Genomic DNA, 1,668 nt, shown 5'->3' with positions numbered 1-1,668 from the left:
GACGACGACGATGACGACGACGATGACGACGATGACGACAACGATGACAAATAGAAAAACGACGACGACAACGATGACGGTAACGATGACAATAACAGCGACAGTCGTGGCAGCGGCAGCACCATACGATTTGAAAACGCATCGCGATATACCTGTGTTATAACATATTTGTGATCAAGCCTGGGGGTTATGAGGATATGAATCTGCTGTGATCAGTTCAGTCTGAATCTGCGTAGACCAGTGGTGGGCAAACTTTTCAGAGCGAGGGCCGCATCAGTGGGCCATAAAAAGTCAAAGGGCCGCACCTTTTAAAATCGGGCGGTGCGCTCTAAGATAATACGTGCGTTTCGCCTCAAGGGCGCCATCTCTGAACCATAATTAGCTGAAATGGCGATGCAGAGCGAACCCAGAGACAATAGAACACTAATCTGTATGACACTGAAAAAAAACCCTGCTATCTGATCGTGGCTATCGCGCTATGGCGCAGTAACCTATTTCTCGTCGACACATGAGGATATGAACCTGCTGTGATCAGTTTAGTCTGAATCTGCGTAGACTATCTCTCGTCACGACCCGTCGACTTCACATTAACTCTTATATCTGCATAGACATCAACTCCCCTTCCGTAATCTCTACCTTCCTCCTTCCTCCAGGGCTAATTCGTGCTTCTCGCCCGCCTTCGGTAATATTCTGGGGTCTCTGACGATACATTCCACGTGAAAATCTGCCTCCGTCACTCGATCTGCTATTCTTTGCTGTAACGCCAACTTTGTAACTTCTTTTTAACACCAACTCTGCTTTTCTCTTTCTTTTTAACGCCTACTTTGTTTTTTTCTTTTTAACGCTAACGTCTCATCCGGTTCTCTATCAATTCGATTCGCCTCTATTGACAGTGCCGTCTACATCCGTCTGCGACTTAGCCGGATTTCCGCAGCTTCCCCGCTATCGGCGCGCTTCCGTTCTCCGCTTCGGCTGGATACGGCGAGATCTGCTTCCTTCTGTGGCAATCAGCGACGAACGTACGAGCGAGCGCACGCTCATTTTCTTTTTGTCCCCGCGACTCCTCTTAATCAACTACATTCTTCTCTCGGTTTCTCCACTTCTCTCGGATTCTCGAATTTCGCTCTTTTGCCATCAGGTGGCGCTTCGGCGTTCTGCGTCTCCGCGTCGGTTTCTCGCGCTCGTCTGCGCATGCGTCGTGCTCGCAGAGAACGAGAATGCTTCTGACGTCGCGCGAGATTCGACGTTCGGATGCCGTTTGAATAACAAACGAAAGTCAACGAGGCTTCCTCTTGCATTCCGCGCGCAATTATTTCCCATATTCCTTTTTAAACGGGCGGACGCAACGAGACCCCGCCATTTTTTCTCTCTCTAGCTAACAGACTATTGCTCGTTTACTATTAAGCGTGGCGTCCCAGCGTGCCAGTTATCGTACGAACGCATTCGCCTTGTCTCTCGAAATGACTTCTCGAAATGTATTACCAGCTCGTTACGAATGTAACGAAGGAATTAGTCTCAGCGGAATTCAAATGTTAAGCTATATATATATTATACTGACCCTTTGTATTTCGAATAACGTCTGCGCCAGTTAGGAAGCGAGTGGGATTTGTGCAACCGGACGCAGAAGGGTTTTCGGATAAATGACGTAAATTCGAATGGATGTGTTTT

The sequence above is a fragment of the Priapulus caudatus genome, unplaced genomic scaffold (assembly GCF_000485595.1).
Source record: "Priapulus caudatus unplaced genomic scaffold, Priapulus_caudatus-5.0.1 Scaffold1320, whole genome shotgun sequence".
Lineage (NCBI taxonomy): Eukaryota > Metazoa > Priapulida > Priapulimorpha > Priapulimorphida > Priapulidae > Priapulus > Priapulus caudatus.
The sequence above is the reverse complement of the archived record's forward strand: the minus strand, read 5'-3'. Positions refer to the sequence as shown.